Source organism: Pseudorasbora parva, chromosome 16 (assembly GCF_024679245.1).
Source record: "Pseudorasbora parva isolate DD20220531a chromosome 16, ASM2467924v1, whole genome shotgun sequence".
NCBI classification, from domain to species: Eukaryota; Metazoa; Chordata; class Actinopteri; order Cypriniformes; family Gobionidae; genus Pseudorasbora; species Pseudorasbora parva.
Window position 1 is genome coordinate 35,073,010 of NC_090187.1, and position 20,060 is coordinate 35,093,069.

General features: G+C 39.2%; 1 long non-coding RNA gene across 7 annotated transcripts in view; it reads left to right on the plus strand.

The window, feature by feature from the left end:
* LOC137043942 (uncharacterized) overlaps nt 1-20,060 on the plus strand; it is a 96,070-nt gene that overhangs the window by 19,273 nt on the left and 56,737 nt on the right. Inside the window, exon 3 of one of the 7 annotated variants that reach the window (XR_010898578.1) lies at nt 2,777-3,288. The exons of the other annotated variants lie outside the window; for them this stretch is intronic. This is a non-coding gene — a long non-coding RNA (uncharacterized lncRNA). Of the gene's footprint in view, nt 1-2,776; nt 3,289-20,060 lie in introns of those variants that run through there. 7 annotated transcript variants of the gene reach the window in all.

Genomic DNA, 20,060 nt, shown 5'->3' on the forward strand with positions numbered 1-20,060 from the left:
ATTCGACAGTTTCTGTGTTTACTAGAAGCACGCAAGCGCAACTCTGCCGTCATTATGTTAAGCCCCGCCCACCGACTTGTGATTGGCCCGACCAGAGTTTGGCGTTTACAGCTCAGAAGTGTATTGAGAGTTGCTAGACGACACTCGCGGGCAGATTAGATTTGCTGCCGCTAGGGTGCGTCTAGATTTCTAGGCTTGATTGGACCGATATTAGGTTGAGTGTGTTGAAAGTTATGTTATAAGCTACTGTGTGTTCGCTCGGCGGCTACTATGAGACACTTGTTGCACACTGCAATAAGCTAGATCTATATTAGGCATGGTAAAACATGGTCCTTTGTAAATCACAAAAACGAGATTTAAACAATAAGACTAACTGTGTTGAGCTATATAACAATAATATATTTAAAGTGTCTTTGGTATGTTCATGGTTTCTACAAAATAAAAAAAAGAATGGACATAAAATTTGGTATAATGTACAAAAGTCAACAAAATATTTAACATTGTTCTATTGTTTTTTTTTTTAAATTATATTTTAATATGTCTTACATATTGTGCCTTTAAAAGACTTTCAAATTAATGAATGTTTATCTCTAATTTACATAACTAATTTACAAGATTGCGGGTATTCAAATCACCAAAAGAATAACTTTTTTAACATCTGAACGAACCAATTCACTTGAATTAATCAAACTTTTTAAAGCTGCATACACTACTTTCAACATTGATAATAATAATAAGAAATGTTTGTTAAAGGTGCCCTAGAATGATTTGAAACAATATGTTAAATTGCTCTCTGATATCTACATTGAGGGTATTTGGCTTATTTAAGGGCAAAAATTGTCCAGATTTAGTTTTACAGGTCCATTTACAACCCTAGAAATTGTCCCTAGGATGTAATGCTCTGTTTTTGCCTTATTTTTAAGAGTCATGAATATTAATGTTGAGCTCTGCTCTGATTGGCTTATTTCAGCAGCTCACAGCAGTTCAGTAAAGTGGCGTGTGAGTCCTGACTGTCATGACAACACAGACCGAATAAATGAAACTTTAAGCAAAACATCTCAAATGGCTTACTTGTTTATTTGGTGTTTTCAGATCATCCATGCACGAGAAAGAGCTTGTGTTCGTGCAGTTGCCAAAACAGAGCTTTTCTGTGAAAAAAAAAAAACGTATACTATCCGGTGTTTTACCTAAACGTGCAATCTGGCAACCATATGCACGTTCTCTCTCTTTCTCTTGCGCGGATGATCTGAAAACACCAATAAACAAGTAAGCTGCATTTCAGCAATCTCCATTTGAGATGTTCTGCTAGAATCTGCTTAAAGTGTCATTCAGTCTACATTTTATACTTGTCTTTTTTTGTCAATGATATTGCACTTTTATAACGTTAGTCACAATGTAGGCTACGTAGTGACTGTGATGTACTCTGAACAATCATGCGAAAACATCTTAGGCCTACTTCAGTTCTCAAAAATATAAATATATAACTTATATTTTTACTAAATGAATAGCCTTGTCAAATGTCGTTTTTTTAACTTATATGGTGGAAAAGGTGACGTTTGCTAGAAGAATTGAGTGAACGATCTGTAAGCAAAGTATCTACGGTTGTATTTTGTAATACAAAATAATATTACCCTTTGTCATTAGACACACTATTTAGTTTTGTATGGTACTTGGAGTTTTCCTACTGTTACTGTACTAGCAGTTTGCGTCATCTAGACAATGCGGTCTCTCTAAGAAACTTTCAATTTAATCAGAAATTGTTTAAACAGCTAGTCAATAAGTGGATAAATCACTACTTACTGCTTGTAGGAATATAGTTGCCCCTTTTCTTCAGTTTAAGATGCTGAAGCCTGGAATATGACATGTGTCCATGAGAGAAGTTTGTTTTCCTGAAGTCCCGATGATTCGCTTCATCCGTTCAGCAAGACAATGCACATATTTGGACAGATGCAAATGTTGGGGGCGTGCATATAAATGATCCCCAACCGCGTCACGGTTGGGTTTATGTTGAGAAGCACTTTTTTTCCCGTTGTGTTTTTGATTTACAAGATTTTCATAAGAAGTAGGAGGAGACTCACAGTATGTGATGTCCATGTACCGAACTCTTATTATTTCACTATGGCAAGGTTAATTCAATTTTTCATTCTAGGGCACTTTTAAGCAACAAATCAGCATATCAGCAAGATTTCTTAAGGATCATGTGACCCTGATGAGATGGGAGTAATGATGCTGAAAATACAGCTTTGCCATCACAGAAATAAATTACATTTTAAAATATATTAAAATAGAAAGCAGTTATTTTAAATTTGAAGTTTTTATTCATTCAAAAAAATTGCACTGGCCTCAAACTATTTGAGTGGTAGTGTACCTAGTACAGGGACTCGAATAGCTGAATATTATTTTTAAATCTGTTCATTTAAATGAACCATCTGAATGAACTGATTTACTATAATGAATCAGATGCTAAAAAAGTTGAGTTAGTAGTGTGACTACTCTTAGTAAATCCCAAACACTGGTCTCAGGCTCAGCAGAAGCACAGAACGTCTAAATTAAGTTTTCTTCTGTAGGTTTACTCTTTATGTAAAGTTGTGTGGATGTTAGCAAACTTAATGCAGAACCCCTATAATTTCCACAAGTACATCATTGTTCTTGCAGTTTCAGTGTGTGTTTAGAACAGGCCTCTACCGCTTGGACAATGCAAACACAGTCATTTTCCACATGATTATGGGGCAAACAGAGTTTAGGGAAATATTTGAATGGCACATTCTGTTTTTAGTTTTTTTTTTTAGATATATGGACGACCGCTGAAATGACATGCTAGAGACTCCTCTCCGCCCAGAGCCGAACCCTCCTTTGTTCCACAGCTCGCTTCAGCCTCTAAATTACCATTGCTGCTGCCAAGAGGAGATGCAATGCGACGTTTCCCCTCCACCACTAACAAGCCTTCTCATGTTGGGAAGACAAAGAACTTTCTGGACACAGTGACAACATTTTGGGAGTTTAGACCAAAGACTCCCTTTTTAAGATGCGACGAGTCTCTCTGCGAGACGTTTTGTAATTTATAATGTCTGTCTTAAGAGGCTAGTCAACTATTAAAGACATCAAAGTCTGTGCTGCAATAGCTGCCCTTTACAAACAGGCTTTGATCACCATTATTTGATTATCCAAGTGTTTATCTTCTTGACTTTTTACCCAGGACTTCTCAGGACACAGAGTGCTCCGTCTGAACAAGTGGGGCTCTTGAACTTGGATGGACAAATTTGTTTATTGCATGCAGGGTTGTGCGCTGAGAGCTTGATTTCTAAGTAGAAAAGTTTGTAGACACAACCCTTTATGCAAAAAAAAAAACCAACAAAAAAGGCCAGTCTCGCCACAGCTGGACCAGTGCAATCTGACGTGATGGATTGGATGTGGGCGCGCGGGCCTGTGGCGAGGAACCGAGAGCGGAACTAATCTAAAGAAATGATTCCCTCCTCTAAAGCTTCGAAACTCGACACAATCTGGCACTCATTTGACAGCTTGAAGTTGGTAACTCTTAGCCACGGTTACAAATAGCAAGTCAGGAGGAATTTACTGAGTAATAAAGACTTTTTCTCCTCTCCTGAGTTAAAATAATGTTGTTCTGGATATAATCATCTAATTAGGGCAAGAGGCTGCTCTTGGAAAGGCTGAGGATCGCATTTCAAAGGGTCGTGTCTGCCAGCCTCCACACTGATGGTAAGATATCCAATGGTATGGCGGCGCAATCCTGTGTGTGTGTGTGTGTGTGTGTGTGTGTGTGTGTGTGTGTGTGTGTGACGGAGAGAGAGAGAGCATTCCTGTGTGCTTGTGTAGGGTTGCGTGCGACTGTGTGTCGCTCACGCCACGAATAGTATGGAAGCCATTGTGCATGTTGGATGCTTATCAGCAGTCCATCTTAATCAGTGCTGCCTTATTTCATTCCGTGTCGGCCCCTAAACTACTAGTGCCCTCTTCATGGACCCAAAGTGGAGCTGTGATATCTTTCTTACCCTTTAAATGTGCACCGTTTACCCAGTCAACCACAAACTGAAGTTCAGAGATCAATCACTGAGGTCCTTAAAACACATACAATTATTAAAACTGATGTCAAAAACTACCTTGTAACCAATCCCGTCAATGTGCGGATGGGCTTTAGCATATCATTAAAGGGTTAGTTCACCCAAAAATGAAAATTATTTCATTAATTACTCACCCTCATGTCGTTGGACACCCATAACACCTTCATTCATCTTTGCAACACAAATGAAGATTTTTGTTGAAAGCTGATGGCTGAGAAAGGCTTCAAAAAGGCCTCCATACTTCCATTCAGTACATTTCCACTGACCCACTCACAAGACCCATAAAGGCACTAAAGACGGCGTTACAAAGCCCATTTTACTACAGAGGCTGTACAATAATTTTACAATGCGACGAAAATAGTTAATCAAAAATCAAATCAAAATAACGACTTTATCCACCATGTTATTGACGTGAACTCGACGCATTCGCGAGAATATGACGCAGCTCCACCGTTCGAATGCATGACCCGGAAGAGGAGGAGCGCTGCTATCGCGTGAGTTCCAGGTGAGTTCACGTCAGAGACCTACACGGAAGACAATAACTTGGTGGATGAAGTCATTATTTTGATTTTTTTTTGCACACAAAAATTATTCTCATTGCTTTGTAAAATTATTGTACAGCCACTGTAGTGAGATGGACTTTGTAACGAAGTCTTTAGTGTCTTGTGAGTTGGTCAGTGGAAATGTACTGAATGCCAATGGAGGACTTTCTTAAGCCTTTCTCAGCCATCAGCTTTCAACAAAAATATCTTCATTTGTGTTGCGAAGATGAACAAAATAATTAATGAAATAATTTTCATTTTTGGGTGAACTAACCCTATAACTATGCTGTGAAGCAGGGGAGTTTCAAGAGACGCCATCATTTTCTGTTGACATTCTATGACGTTCAAAGCATTTCTAAGGATGCTGATTTTTAGTAGGCCGCTGTCTGACTCTGAGATGGCGAACGTAAGATACATGCAAAAGAGTGACAATAATAGTCTTCAGAAATTCCCCTTTTGTGTTCCACAGAAAAAGAAAGGATTGGACTGACACAAAGGAGAATAAATTACTGAATTTTCCATTTTTTATTCCTGTAAAATTCCTGACCCAAGAAGAAACCTAGGTTGGAGAGCAGGAGCAGTACTTATGTTTTAACAGTAAAAATGGAGAGTTGGCGAGCAAACCTAACAAGAGTACACTAATCCTAGTGCTGCATCCTGGGTAATTACAGACTCCCATGTGGACATTAGTAGGTTCCAGCAATGTGAATGCATGGCTACTTTCCCGCTGCACTTTCGAAGAGAATGAACTGAAAAACCTTGGTAAAGATTGATTGGTTTAGTAGGAGTTTAAAAGAAGACTGAAACTTCTGTGTGAGCATTCCAGCTCTTTTTGCTGCAGTTTGTGTACGTGTTCACCACAGTTCAGCCACAAATATGCGCTCCAGATAGGCACTATTTTCTTGTCCATTTTGATTCTGCTATTCCAAACATGAGGCAAGCGCAATTAACAACAAAGGTTTGGTCTTCCAAGTCTGTCGTCACACCAGGGTGAAATTCTGAAGGGGGCAGTGGAGGAAAGGGGTTATAAGTTCAAAAAAGAGAAATGAGTTGAGTAGCTCTCTCCTGTTCCCCTCGGCCAATCCAAGAGCAGGATGAACAGATTAACACACAGAGTGAGCAGAATTATGGCTAGCTGGTGTGCAATGTAGTCTGAAACAGATGTAGGCTACAACTGTAGTGCTGTTTGTAATGTTGTCTGCTTTACCCTCTCCAATCTGGCGTCCATATCTTCAGTCACTGAGAGATCCAGTAAATCATACCACGGCGAACACACTTCTGTCCTCCTTTTCATGTACATTCATATTAGTTGCACCAAACTTAAAGCATTTTTGTCTTAAAGGGTTAGTTTACCCCAAAATGAAAATTCTCTCTTTAATTACTTACCCTAATGTCGTTCAAAACCCGTAAGACCTCCATTCATTTTCAGAACACGAAGATATTTTTGTTAAAATCCGATGGCTCAGACCGGCATTCATTAACACTAATGGCATTTCCTTATTTAAGACCCATAAAAGGCACTAAAGACGTTATTATGAAGCCCATCTCACTACAGTGGCTCTACAATAATTATATGAAGTGACGAGAATAGTTTTTGTGCGAATTTTTTTGTTTAAATAACGACATATAGTGATGGGCTGATTTCAAAACAAAGTTTAGAACGGTTTTGAATCAGTGTATCGATTCATGACTCGGATCGCCAATGTCATGTGATTTCAGCAGTTTGGCAGTTTGACAAGCGATCCGAATCATGAATCAATACGCTGATTCATAACCGTTCGAAACTTTGTTTTGAAATCGACCCATCACTATATAAGTTATTTATTTTTTTGCGCACAAAAACTACTCTTTTCGCTTCATACAATTATGGAAGAATCACTGTAGTGAGATGGATGTTGTAACGACGCCTTTAGTGCCTTTTATGGGTCTTGAGAGAGGAAATGACATTGGTGTTAATGAAGGCCATTCTGAGCCATCAGATTTCAACAAAAATATCTTCATTTGTGTTCCGAAGATGAACGGAGGTCTTACGGGTGTTGAACGACATTAGGGTAAGTAATTAATGACAGAATTGTCATTTTTGGGTGAACTAACCCTTTAATGTTTTTATCAACATGCTAAATTCAAGCCGAAGACAAACTCTAGAACCCTGTGAACTCTACAGAAGAGCACCGTAACCTTTAGCAGCTCAAGTCCAGAATTATTTCCTCTGAAGCAAGCAGAGACAGTCTTTAGGTCATTGGATTTATTTGGAGCCTCTGCTACTACAGAGGTCACTGCATTAATTGATAATCTGCTCAGACTCGCACACTCTGTCATCTCATATTTCCACAGTTGTAGCCACTTACAGGGCATTACATTCTCCCCGGGTTAACTCACAAGTATGTATAGGATTGCAGCGGAGAGCTGCTGCAGGGCTGTATTTTTAGCGTGTTGAGCAGGTGCGATGAATCTTTTTTTTTTTTTTTTTTTTCCTTTTTGCTTCTGTGGTCACGTGAACAGAGGGGGAAGTTGGGACAGATGCAGGCTGCTGTCACTTCAAAGGTCCAGTCTTACCGACTGACATCTTTATTTAAAGTGAGACACGTGCATCCACACACAGTCTTGTCAGACTGATCAGCTGGTGTGTCGAAGGGGCGGAATCGGTTTTTTTTCTGCGGTTATGTGTGAAAAAGCTTTGTTAGAACATTTAAACCTAATACTCACAAGTTCTCCGTGGCCTACATCTCATAGAGCCCTGATAGCTGTGGATATACAGTATAAGTTGTATGCACTTTTTGTGTGTGTGTGTGGGGGGGGGGGGGGGGGGGGGGGGGAATTGTGATTATTACAGTTTATGCTTTTGTATATAGTTTATAGTCACTTGTGTCATATATAATGACCTTGTTCACAAAAAAAAAAAAAAAATCTCTTTATTAAAAACTGTTAATCAATGTTTGTTGTTTTGGCCATATTTTTTGTGTGGAAACCATTACACTTTTTTCCAGATGTGTTCGATGAATAGAAAGTTCAAAAGAACATCTTTTTTATTGGAAATCAACATTTTGGAGAATTTTTTTAACCGCATAACGATAACGATCACTATCTGGTTAAGATTATAAATGTCTTTACTGGCACTTTTGACAATTTAATACATCCTTAGTATTAATAAAATCCTAATGACCACAAACTTCTAAATGGTAATATGTATAATTAAGTAAACAAATCCAATAATTGAATTAATTGTGCAGAAACATCTCTTTGTATTGTTTATGAATTTTTGATATTTGAAAAGATTGTTTTGCATTTTATCAATCTGCAACATTCTTTTAACATTCATAAGCTGAACAAGCTCTTTTAATGTCTCTAGCTACATGTGTGACTATGTAGCTAAACTAATGAGCGATCCTTTGGCTTGCTCATACTGTTGTAAGAATTTGAGGCATGGGAATTTTGAAACTGCATCGTGTAATATTACATTGTGGTTAGCATCTAAATACGGAGTTAGCTTTGAAGTTCTTGTTCTCGTTTTCTATATCACAAGAAAGCAGAGCTAAAGTCAGCATCTGGTTCCAATTTGGTTGCATAAAGGGCTTGGTTTATGAATCAGTGGAGTTTGAAGGTGTTTGTTATAGTGTCATTACAGCTCTGTGTTTTTATATTAACCAAATCATACTCACTTTAGGAATGGATGCATGAGAATCTGTGAAGATTTTACAACATATTCATCCACACATTCCCTTGTGTTTTTCAAAATAATATGACGGTATAGGGTTGTCACGGTACCAAAATTTCAGTAGTCGTTAACAATACCAGTACCAGTACCAATTTCAGTGCAAAAGCAAAAATTGTTGAATTTGGTACCTTAAAAATGTCTTGTTCTTTAATTATCACTGTCAATCATCACAGTTTCTGCTTCATTCACAAAAGCCCCTTTCACACTGCACGTCAGACCCGCAATATTCCCGGAACATTGCCGGGTCGCTTTCTGTGTGAAAGCAACCACGTCCCGGAATTGATTACCGAATTGAACTCGGGTCGGGGACCTAGTAAAATTGCGGGGTTCGATCCGGGACGAGCGCTGTGTGAACAAAAGCCAAAACTAATGCCGTCAATGGATGTGACGTAGTGATGACGTAGTTATCGCGCGACTCCTAGAGCTTGTTTTTTCAATAATACAACCCTGCAGTGCCAGAAGAGCTAGTCGGTGTTTTAAACGCAGAGAGTGTTCGTATACAAAAGAAACTAAAATTAAACAAGCAGAAATGTGCGCAAACTGGACACAAGTCGAGACCACGGAGCTCCTTACTATCCGCGCTGAGATCGTTCGCTAGCTCAGTGGAACGGTACGTAATGCGGCCGTTTATGAGCAAATAAAAATAATTGTCAACTCGATCCGAGACCGTTACGGGTTGAGTGTGAAAGCGCACATATTACGGTATTTCGCTGGCAGTGTGAATGGACCAAATCTAGCGGCCCGGGAACAAATGCCGGGTCCTATTATCCGTGTATTTGCCGTAATCAGTGTGAAAGGGGCTAAAGAAGAGCTGTCAATCTCTAAAGTGAAAACTCTTTTTTTTTTCTGTTATAATAAAAAAAACTTCTTATCTTATTTGTACAATGGATCTCTTATTTACATCATGTTTACACTTTGTTGTTGGCTATAATTGAAGGATTTTCTAAGTTGGGGCACAAAAAGCCGCCTCTCAGTGCTAAATTAAGCACTGAGAGGGCTCTTATTGAGCACTTTTTTGCTGCTTATTAACAAAGTTTTGGTTTAAGTGAACGTAAACAGTTGAGAAAGAAAATGCATGTGTAACCACTCTTAGAAGAAAAGGTTCTATATAGAACCTTAAAAGGTTATATCAGGTTATATCAGTTTGAACCCCTAAAAGGTTCACTGCAAAAAATGCTTTTCTTACTTAGTATTTTTGTCTTGTTTCTAGTCCAAACATCTAAACATTCTTAAAACAAGAAGTATTTATTTACTAGACAAGCAAAAGTAATTGTCTTATTTTTGGAAAAAATAACTCAAAATTAAGAGAGTTTTTGCTAAGATAAGAAAAGCATTTTTTTTTGCAGTGTTCTATATAGAACCTGTTATAATCAGTGATGTTGTCTACACTGGAAGTTGCACAATGTGACGCGACAAATCCCAGAGAGCAAACTGATTCCCCGTTCTATTTATGACTGCATGTGGCAAGCAGGACAAGGCCAAGGGACTGTGAGAAAACGGCACGAGGCAGATGGTGTGATTGCCACAATGACGTATGGACACAAAGGACAAATGCTTTGCAACGGGCGCTTTGTCGAGTCCGGTGTAGACAGCTTTTAGATGTTGTGGCCATCAGCGGTCATGTAGACACAGTGTGAGTGACTAGTAACTTTGGAAAACCAGTAGAATCAGTGGCTGCTGAGCAAAAAAAGTTAAAGATGCACTATGTAGTATTTTTGCAGTAAAATATCCAAAAACCACTAGGCCGGTGTTATATGTTCAGTTGAGTACCTACAATATCCCAAATGTTGCTATTTTAACCAAGGACCGGGACGTTTCAGCATTGCGTTTGAGGGAGTCGCCGGTCAATTGCGTCATATCTGCACTACCCTTGGTTTCCGGTTTTACTTGGCAGGAGCGCTTTACTCTTAGCAGTGTGAACAAGTGAGCGCACAGAGTAACGTCATAACATCATTTTCAACACACTTAAATGTATCTAATATGATAAACAGAGCTCTATTATCTCATAATCATAACCGGAAGAGCGGATCAGTGCAGGCGCCCGGCGAATGTGTCCCGTCCCGTCATAATAAAAGTCCCGGTATTTGCGAGGCGGGTATTTGTTTAACAATCGCTCCAGCGGCCGTGCTCAGCTCCACAACACTCAGTCCTGCTCTGCTTTATACTACAGTAACATTATTAACCGCATCCATGAACATGATTTCTGCCCGAGTCCTATTTTCCACCGGCTGTGAGGTGAAGACCACATATCCCAAGATACTCCGCTCAAACTTTGCGTCATCAAACTACGCATTTGTTTTGAATAGGCGCCCTCCAGTGGACGGAAAGTTGCATAGTGCACCTTTAATGTCAAACACTGCCATGGACGTAAACAGCTCTGAGTAAAAGTCACGTCATCTCAGACTTATGGTAATTACGACGTGGTGTGAATGCAGCAAAACCTTTCACACTCAGAAAGCAAAACAAACACGAACAAACAAACACGAACAAGAGCGTTTGAAAGTAACAGTGAATAGGGATATACGTTTTCAAGCTTTAAAAATGGTCCATGTGATTCGTGCATGTTATTTTCAATGTATCCTGAAGCCATATAATAACTATGTTAGGACCATATAATAACTATGTACACACCTAAACTTGAGGCGTTATTACCTGAAACATTTTAACATCCACCTAAGCTCATCATGTGAAAAGATTATTTTGAGTTTGAGGTTTTAAATGAATCATTTGATCTGTTTCAAAAAAACCTGTTCTGGTGTTCAGCTCACTTACTCAATAACATGGAAACACCTATTCATATTTATGACGATGCAGTTGTTCTGTACTGTATAAATACTGACCTCTTTTATGTTCAGTTTTCAAGTTCAACAAACCTTTTTGTTTTTCACATACTCGGAGCATATTACTAATGTATGACTAAAAAACAGGCAAACACATTATCTATTAATAATGAATCCACATTTTTAGGACACGCACACTTTGCATTTACAATACCATTTCCGCATCTAATGAGCACACATTTGTTAGACACTAATGGCAACTAACTGGCTGGCGGAGGTTGGAGGAAGGTTAGATGTAGGGCCGGTGATGATGTGACGCATCCTCTCCAAGTGTTTGGGTTCCAGCGTGTCCTCAGAGGCGTCCGGCGTCCCGTGGCGCTCTCTTATCTTAATGACCATTAACCATCATTGCTCTATGTCAAAGAGAGAGGCGGCAATTGAGAAGAGAGAGAGAGAGAGTGGGAGGGAGCAGTAGGGAGAGCCTCAGTTAGAGAATTCCTGACAGCTGATAAGAGGAAGTAGGAGATCCAGTTTACTGCACAGATAGGGCAGGAATGCGCTGCCAGAGGATGACTCTGCCCTTGACTACACCGCTGCCCCTATCATACCCTGCCAAGAGCCATCAATGCTGCTTCTCTCTCCCTCTCTTATTCGCTCTCCCTCGTGTCTTTTACTCAGGATGAGGGCTGTTAATCCTGCATATCTGTTATTGAGCATCATAAACTCATTTAGTTTATGGCCGGAGATTGAGAATTTCAGAAACTTCTGGAGCAAAACTGTCGGACAAAGAGAGAAACATTGATTATAAATCATTTCATTCAGTACTGAAAAGTATTACAGTAGTGCATTATCATAAAATGTTTTATTTTACCCAATATTTATGTGCGTTATGTATTTTGCACAATATATTGTTAGTTCATTTTTAATACATTTTTAACTGTTAAATGTAATATTTAGCAAATCGCAAAATGAATTTCCTTTTCATACTGTAATTGGAATATAATGTTATGATGCCTAAAATTACTTTTAGCATTTAAAATGATTGAATTTGATTGTTGTTGTTATTATTATTATTAGTAGTAGTAGCAGCAGTATTGTTAATAATATTTCTATTATTGATGTATGAATAATTATTGTTTTAACGTCCAGAATTTTATGATAATGATTAATACTACTACTACTTATAATAATTATAATTATTAGGGCCCAAGCCCTGAAAGGGCGCAGAGCCCTATTGTTCTTCTAAGGATTATTTGTTATTAGGGCCCAAGCCCTGAAAGGGCGCAGAGCCCTATTGTTCTTCTAAGGATTATTATTATTATTAGGGCCCAAGCCCTGAAAGGGCGCAGAGCCCTATTGTTCTTCTAAGGATTATTTGTTATTAGGGCCCAAGCCCTGAAAGGGCGCAGAGCCCTATTGTTCTTCTAAGGATTATTATTATTATTATTAGGGCCCAAGCCCTGAAAGGGCGCAGAGCCCTATTGTTCTTCTAAGGGTTTTTATTATTAGGGCCCAAGCCCTGAAAGGGCGCAGAGCCCTATTGTTCTTCTAAGGATTATTAGGGCCCAAGCCCTGAAAGGGCGCAGAGCCCTATTGTTCTTCTAAGGATTATTATTATTATTATTATTATTATTATTATTTTAACCCGACTATTTGGGCATTTTCGAGGCGCTTCCCATGCTCGAAAACTCTTGAAACTTTGCACACGCATCAGAATGCGCGGCCATCAGGGCCGGGCTGAGGCTGGGACCCGGGCGTGGCAGGGGGGCTCGACGGCGCCCCCTAAAGTGGGGTCTGAAAACGGGGTCTATAAATAAAACACACTTTCACGTACATATATGAAACTCGGTACACATATAGAGCTCATCGGGCCGAACAACTTTCGTGCTCTAAGTTATGTGTCAGCCCAACAGGAAGTGAGCTATTATGGGTTGTTCGGAAAACGCATGCTGTGGAATTTGCGATACTCCTCCTAGACGATTCACCCGATCAGCACCAAACTCGGTCAGCATGAAGTCAAGACACTGAGAATACTAAATTGCGAGCGACTTTTTAATATCTCAAACGGTTAGGCTGTGGCGAAGAGACGAATTTATAGCGAGAAAAAGGAAACAGGAAGTGTGTTAAAACTTTTGCATACATTAATTCATTTTGATGAAACTTCAGCTTTGTGTTCGTTGTAAGAGGCCGATCACATGGATATGACTTTTGTGAGTCAAAGTTATAGCGCCACCAACTGGCAGCAGGAAGTGTCACTTTTGTCCAAAGTGGGGGGTTTGTTTTATCTGCAGTCACCAAACTTGGTATATATATTGTACTTTTCGAGCCGGACAACTTTCTAATTTACAGTCATTAGCTCTGACCAACAGGAAGTCAGATAATTTGGTTGGAAGATAACACAAAGTGGAAAGCGAGCTCTGAGTTTTTACCTTCTCCTCAAAAGCGATTCATTCAATCTCCTCCAAACTCGGACAACATGAAGTAAATATACAGAAGATGCTAAAATGCGAACGGTTATTGGATATCTCAAACGGTGTTCCCGTAGCAAAAGCCTAAAAAACACAAAATAAGCACACAAGTAATGGTTCATAAATAAGGCTATACTCCCACCTGCTGGTTATTCTTTATATCACACTGTTTTTTTGTTTTTTTTTCAACACTTATGCTCTCCCTTAAATGACCAGTAGAGGGCAATATTGTATAAGTTTTCAAGCAAAAAACCTTGCCTGTGTGTGTGTGTGTGAATGGTTTTCTAGCCTGGTGGGGACTTAAACCTGAATGCACACAGACTCATGGGGACTTCCCAATGGGTACAAAAGCTTATAAATCAGACAGAATGAGTTCTTTTGAGGAAAGTTTTGTGTGATGGGTAGGTTTAGGGGCAGGAGCAGTGTAAGATGACAGAATATATGGTTTGTACAGCATAAAAACCATTACGTCTATGAGTCCCCAGAAAGATAGTGAACCAGACATGAGTGTGTGTGTATGTGTGTGTGTTTGTGGGTGGGTGTGTGTGTTGTGGATGGGGGATGGTGGATGGGCTTAACTGATAAGAGTTGCCTGCAGCATACTTCAGCATTACTCCTGTGTGTGTGTGTGTGTGTGTGTGTGTGTGTGTGTGTGTGTGTGTGTGTGTGTGTGTGTGTGTGTGTGTGTGTGTGTGTGTGTGTGTTCTTTTTTCTAGCCTGGTGGGGACTTCAACCTGAATGCACACAGACTCATGGGGACACGTGTCACTGATTTCTACAGTGTGTGTGTGTGTGTGTGTGTGTGTGTGTGTGTGTGTACATGTTTTTCTAGCCTGGTGAGGACTTCAACTTGAATGCACACAGACTCATGGGGACTCTTGTCACCGTGGGGACCTAAATTGAGGTCCCCATGGGTACAAAAGCTTATAATTCATACATAATGAGTTCTATTGAAAATGTAAAAATGCAGGAAGTTTCCTGTGATGGGTAGGTTTAGGGGCAGGGGCAGTGTAGGGGGACAGAATATATGGTTTGTATGGTATAAAAACCATTACGTCTATGGCAAGTCCCCACAAAGATAGCCCACCAGACTGTGTGTGTGTGTGTGTGTGTGTGTGTGTGTGTGTGTGTGTGTGTGTGTGTGTGTGTGTGTGTGTGTGTGTGTGTGTGTGTGTGTGTGTGTGAGCCACTCTTCTGTCTAAAAAGATTACCTCCCAATGCTGTGCTTTGGCCTGCATTAAAGGATAAAACATTTTATTCTGGGTTTGAATAAAAAAAATAATGTATAAAACCAGTTTATTTGTAGGGCATTGACAATATTGTTTTATATAATTAGTTAAATAATTGTGTTAATACAAATAATTATTAATAGAAATATATAAATATAAAAAACATTACTAACAAAAGAAAAAAACACATTTAATTGTCTTTTGAAACATTTCCCCACCGTTTAGACTTTACTATTATTGTTTTGCTGAAAATCATGTTTAATCTAAATCTCACTCTGCCTCTCTCTCTCTCTCTCTCTCTCTCTCTCTCTCTCTCTCTCTCTCTCTCTCTCTCTCTCTCTCTCTCTCTCTCTCTCTGTATGTGTATGTGTATGTGTGTGTGTGTGTGTGTGTGTGTGTGTGTGTGTGTGTGTGTGTGTGTTTGTAGGGGGATGGTGCCAGCTTCATTTTGATTGTGAAAAGATTAGCTCATTGCTGTGTGCTTTGGCAAGCATTAAAGGATAAAAAAATATATTATTCTGTGTTACAATAAAATTATAGAACCAGTTAATTTGTAACAATAGAAAAAACACATTTGAGTTTCCTTTTCAAACAATGAAGTTTGTGTAACCTAAAAATAAGCAGATTAATGCCTTTTATTTGTGGACGAAAATAAGAGCAAATTATATAGAATAACAAGAAGGTGGGAGTATAGCCTTAGTTATGAACCAGGTTGGATATGTCCTTAAGAACACCGTTTTGAAGATAAAACTATTGTTATTGCAAAACAGTGTTTCCAGACAGTGAAGAAAAAAAAAAAAACTTTCTCCCACTGTTTAGATTATTATTTTTTTGTTTGTTTCAAATCTTGTTTCTTTCGGAATTAGACTCTGCCTCTCTGTCTGTCGTTCCCCTCCCCCCTCACTCTCCCTCTCTGAGTTTCACTCTGTTTGGGTTGTGTGTGTGTGTGTGTGTGTGTGTGTGTGTGTGTGTGTGTGTGTGTGTGTGTGTGTGTGTGTGTGTGTGTGTGTGTGTGTGTGTGTCACCTTGTCTCTTGATTGTCATAATTTAAACCTTCATATCACAAATAACTATCACTTTAGTGTGAAAAATAAGTTTAAAAAAAACCAAAAAATATACTATATCTTTAATTAAATACTGGCCTTTTGAACTTACAACATTTTGAGCTGCAAAATATACATTTGCACATAATTGAAAGTGACCCATTATATCCTAATACATTAAAAAAAAAAATCTATATTTAAATTTCATAATAGGTGTGGCTTGTGGTCATAGGGGTACCAGCTGCTGTGATACATGTGACATATTAGAGCAATTTTCAAATATTCTCCTGTTTAAATGCATATTGCCTGTCGTGCACATTCTCAGCGGTATAAAAACATGCTGCATGTTTTAGAGAGGTCGACTTTGACCAGTAAATATGGCATATTTAGATGACTTTGATATCGTTATTTTAAATTTAATTACATTTAAACATTTAAAAGTGTCTGTTAACAATACACTTCCATAAAATGTATGCAGGCATATTCCTCTTACCTGACACTGATATTAAAATAATTTTTGCGGTTTCTGTGATTTGGCTTTATTTTTTATTTTTTTTATTTTAAAAAAATATTGAATGCCACACATATTGAAATAAAAACAAGCATGCTTTTTGCTGCATAAAACTGGTGAACAATCACAAGCTACGGTAGGTCAAAAACACATAAAGAGAAGTGTAAGGATAATACAACATCAGCATTTGGACAGTATTCTGCACTCATTTTGAAATTGACATTTGACATCATCTGACATGAAATTAATGAATAAAATGTAATTGATTTCAGAGATGTGACTGTTGTGGTTCCTGGTCATAGCAGCACCAGTTGCTGCAGTTAATGAGGTGAATTCAAATGACTTTGACATAGTCCCTTTATTTATTTTTTCCCATATTAAATGCCTATTGGCCTGCTGTGCACAGTTAAGCTGATGCCACCGGGGTGGCGGTGCCCCCGGCTTGGGCCCGTCATCGCTGCTCGCAGCTTTAATTATTATTATTATTATTATTATTATTATTATTATTATTATTATTATTATTATTTTAACCCGACTATTTGGGCATTTTCGAGGCGCTTCCCATGCTCGAAAACTCTTGAAACTTTGCACACGCATCAGAATGCGCGGCCATCAGGGCCGGGCTGAGGCTGGGACCCGGGCGTGGCAGGGGGGCTCGACAGCGCCCCCTAAAGTGGGCTCTGAAAACGTGGTCTATAAATCAAACACACTTCCATGTACATATATGAAACTCGGTACACATATAGAACTCATCGGGCCGAACAACTTTCGTGCTCTAAGTTATGTGTCAGCCCAACAGGAAGTGAGCTATTATGGGTTGTTCGGAAAACGCACGCTGTGGAATTTGCGATACTCCTCCTAGACGATTCACCCGATCTGCATCAAACTCGGTCAGCCTGAAGTCAAGACACTGAGGATGCCAAATTGCGAGCAACTTTTTGATACCTTAAACGGTTTGGCCGTGGCGAAGAGACGAATTTATGGCGAGAAAAGGGAAACAGGAAGTGTGTTATAACTTTTGCATACATTAATTCATTTTGATGAAACTTCAGCTGTGTGTTCATTGTAAGAGGCCGATCATATGGATATGACTTTTGTAAGCCAAAGTTATAGCGCCACCAACTGGCAGCAGGAAGTGTCACTTTTGTCCAAAGTGGGGGGTTAGTTTTATCTGCAGTCACCAAACTCGGTATATATATTGTACTTTTCGAGCCGGACAACTTTCTAATTTACAGTCATTAGCTTTGACCAACAGGAAGTCAGATAATTTGGTTGGAAGATAACACAAAGTGGAAAGCGAGCTCTGAATTTTTACCTTCTCCTCAAAAGCGATTCATTCAATCTCCTCCAAACTCAGACAACATGAAGTAAATATACAGAAGATGCTAAAATGCGAACGGTTATTGAATATCTCTAACGGTGTTCCCTTAGCATAAGCCTAAAAAACACAAAATAAGAACACAAGTGCCTGGTTCATAAATAAGGCTATACTCCCACCTGCTGGTTATTCTATATATCACACTGTTTTTTTGTTTTTTTGTTTTTTCCAACACTTATTCTCTCACTTAAATGACCAGTAGAGGGCAATATTGTATAAGTTTTCAAGCAATAAACCTTGCCTCTGTGTGTGTGTGTGTGAATGTTTTTTTAGCCTGGTGGGGACTTAAACCTGAATGCACAGGACTCATGGGGACTCAAGTTTTGTGTGATGGGTAGGTTTAGGGGTAGGGGCAGTGTAGGGGGACATAATATATAGTTGGTACAGTATAAAAACCTTAAAAAATTAAGTCTATGGTGAGTCCCCAGAAAGATAGCACACCAGACCTGTGACTGTGTGTGTGTGTGTGTGTGTGTGTGTGTGTGTGTGTGTGTGTGTGTGTGTGTGTGTGTGTGTGTGTGTGTGTGTGTGTGTGTGTGTGTGTGTCTGATGGGGGATGGGTGCCAGTTGCATTTTGATGGTGAAAAGATTAGCTCTTTTATTGCTGTGTGCTTTGGCCAACATTAAAGGATAAAAAAAATATATATTTCTGGGTTTGAATTTCTGGGTTCAAAAAAATGGAAAAAGTATGGAACCAGTTAATTTGTAAAGCATTGACAATATCGTTTTATATAATTAGTTTCAGAATTGTGAAAATACAAATATAAAAAGACCTTTAGATAAAGTCAACTCGGTCAATATGAAACAAAGGACACTGAAGATTTGACAGGCATTGACAATATTTTTTTAACCTGAATGCACACAGACTCATGGGGACTCGTGTCACTGTAGGGACCTAAATTGAGGTCCCAATGGGTACAAACACTTATAAATCATACAGAATGAGTTCTTTTGAGAATGTACATTTAATTTTTCAAGCGGAATCAGACTATGCCTCTCTCTTTCTGTCTGTCCTAACCCTCCCCCCCTCCCCCCTCACTCTCTCAGGCTCACTGTGTGTGTGTGTGTGTGTGTGTGTGTGTGTGTGTGTGTGTGTGTGTGTGTGTGTGTGTGTGTGTGTGTGTGTGTGTGTGTGTGTGTGGTGGGGGGGGGGTCTCTCTCACTCTGTGTGTGTGTGTGTGTGTGTGTGTGTGTGTGTAACCTTGTCTCTTGATTGTCATAATTTAACGCTTTTATATCATTGGCTATTGCAAATAACTATTACTTTAGTGTGAAAAATAAGTTTAAAAAAAACAACACAAAAAATAACATATCTTTAAAAAATATACAGGCCTTCTGGACTTACAAAATTGTGCATGTATATTACTCTTACCTGACACTGACATTGAAATCATTGTTGTGGTTTCTGTGATTTAGCTTTATTTATTTATTTATTTAAAAAAAATATTGAATGCCACACATTAAAATAAAACCATGCATGCTTTTAGCTGCATAAGACTGGTGAACAAACAGAAGCTACAGTAGGTCAAAAACACATAAAGAGAAGTGTAAGGATAATACAACATCAGCATTTGGACAGTATTCTGCACTCATTTTGAAATTGACATTTGACATCTTCTGATATAAAATTAAAGAATAAAATGTAATTGATCTCATAGATGTGAGTGTTGTGGTTCCTGGTCATAGCAGCACCAGTTGCTGCAGTTAATGAGGTGAGTTCAAATGACTTTGACATAGTCCCTTTATTTATTTTTTCCCATATTAAATGCCTATTGGCCTGCTGTGCACAGTTAAGCTGATGCCACCGGGGTGGCGGTGCCCCCGGCTTGGGCCCGTCATCGCTGCTCGCAGCTTTAATTTGTTATTATTATTATTTATTATTATTTTTTTACGCGACTATTTGGGCATTTTTGGGGCCCTTCCCATGCTCGAAAACTCTTGAAACTTTGCACACGCATCAGAATGCGCGGCCATCAGGGCCGGGCTGAGGCTGGGACCCGGGCGTGGCAGGGGGGCTCGACAGCGCCCCCTAAAGTGGGGTCTGAAAACGGGGTCTATAAATCAAACACACTTCCACGTACATATATGAAACTCGGTACACATATAGAGCTCATCGGGCCGAACAACTTTCGTGCTCTAAGTTATGTGTCAGCCCAACAGGAAGTGAGCTATTATGGGTTGTTCGGAAAACGCATGCTCTGAAATTTGCGATACTCCTCCTAGACGATTCACCCGATCAGCACCAAACTCGGTCAGCCTGAAGTCAAGACACTGAGGATGCCAAATTGCGAGCAACTTTCTGATTTCTCAAACGG